The sequence below is a fragment of the Macaca fascicularis genome, chromosome 9, assembly GCF_037993035.2.
Source record: "Macaca fascicularis isolate 582-1 chromosome 9, T2T-MFA8v1.1".
Lineage (NCBI taxonomy): Eukaryota > Metazoa > Chordata > Mammalia > Primates > Cercopithecidae > Macaca > Macaca fascicularis.
In genome coordinates, this window is record NC_088383.1 from 96865612 (window position 1) to 96867504 (window position 1893).

General features: G+C 37.3%; 1 non-coding gene across 1 annotated transcript; it reads right to left on the bottom strand.

Annotated features, from left to right (window-relative positions):
* Positions 1 to 1445: 1445 nt before the first annotated feature.
* LOC123566995 (small nucleolar RNA SNORD74) lies at positions 1446 to 1525 on the bottom strand. Its single transcript, XR_006689706.2, has one exon. It is a non-coding gene; the product is annotated as a small nucleolar RNA SNORD74 (small nucleolar RNA).
* Positions 1526 to 1893: the final 368 nt, after the last annotated feature.

Sequence of the window (1893 nt, forward strand, 5' to 3'; positions counted from 1 at the left end):
TAAACATTTGTATTAATGGACTAAATTAATATTGCTCTCAGCTTGGCCAAGTAGCGTACTGATTGTTTCTTTTTCTTATTCAACTTTCTGTTTTTCCTGTACATAGTAATTGTCTGATTTATTTTCATTTGTTCATTTCCTTGTACCTTGCAGCCTTTGCTAATTTTTCTTCCTTCTTTCAGTATGAAGTCCGACATGGTCAAATCTTGCAGGAATCTATCCATTCCATTTATTTTTCTGAAGACCATCCTGTGATCTTCAGTGATTACCCTCTAGGCCTGCTATCCAGCTGTCATCCTGGGACTTTCCTTTTCTTTTCTCCTGTGTTAGGTTTCCTATTTCCTGTCTACTGTATCTTCCTTCTTAGTTTAATCCCTATTTTCAGTGATGCTTATAATTTTGGAGCTTCCTGAGAAAAGGTGCAGGAGAAGTAAATTTTGGGGCAACTTTGCATGCCTGAAAATATGGGGGTTTTTTTGTTTTTTGTTTTTGTTTTTTTTTGCCCATTCCTGTAATCCCAGCACTTTGGGAGGCCAAGGCGGGCAGATCACTTGAGGTCAGGAGTTCAAGACCAGCCTGGCCAACATGGCGAAACCCCATCTCTACTAAAACTACAAAAATTAGCCAGTGCTAATTATAGGCGAGCACCTGTAATCCCAGTTACTAGGAAGGCTGAGGCATGAGAATCGCTTGACCCTGGTAGGTGGAGGTTGCAGTGAGCCGAGATCACACCACTGCACTCTAGCCTGGGTGACAGAAAGACAGAAAGAGACTGTCTAAAAAAAAAAAAAAAAAAATTTTTTTTATATTCTCATACCTATTTAAGAGTTTTTAGTTAGGTACTGACTTGCAAATGGCAGCTCATTTACTCATTTACCCTCAGAATTTAGAATACTTGTTCAATTTATCTTCTTTAAGTATATTTAGAAAATACTTAAATCGCAAATATTAGGTACCAGACACTGTTCTGAGCGCTTATAAATACAAATTCACCTCATCCTCATAACAACACTATGAGGTAGATACCATCATTAATGCCATTTTTCCCATGAGGAATTGACTGTGTAAGGTAACATTGCTCATAGAGTATAGAGTCAGGATTCAAACCCAGCAGCCAGGTTTCCAACCTTCACCCTATGCTGCCACCTCTGATATAGCTGTTGTAAAGTCAAATAGCTGTTGTAAAGTCAAATCTGTCATTTCTATGGGACCTGTTTTTCTGTCTGGAAGCTTTTAGGATCTTATTTTTGATGTTCTAAAATTTTTTGATAATGTGTCCTAGGGATCTTTTAATATTCATTTTGTGTAATTGTGGATCCTTTTAATTTACAGTTTTATGTCCTTGAATTCTGGGAATTAAGTGTGTGTATATAAAATAATTTCCCTCCCATTATTTTCTCTGTTCCTCTTCCTTTCTGGAAGTCGTCTTCTGGAGTGATCCTGTTTTTTTTTCATCAGAGCTGCTGGCATTCATTACCACTCAGATGTTCCTACTATAACATAGGCTTCATCAGAGGCTGGGCTGATAATTTAATTGCAAAAAGGTTTCTATTCTTGTTCTAAATTCCAGGAGGAAGTTTTCTTTATTATTATTAACAAGTCCTTGATTTCAAAGAAAAGTGAAGGATTTTCTTGAGTTTTATCTTCCAATAGAGTTTGCTCTATTGATTTTTAAAAAGTCATTGCAGTTGTATTTTTATTTCCAAGATCTCTTTCTCGTTCTCTGAATTTTTCTGTTTTTTTTTTTTTTTCTTTTTTCATTTTGAGACAGATTCTCACTCTGTTGCTAGGATGGAGTGCAGTGGCACGATTTCGGCTCACTGCAACCTCCGCCTCTCAGGTTTGAGCGATTCTCCTGCTTCAGCCTTCTGAGTAGCTGGGACTACAGGCACG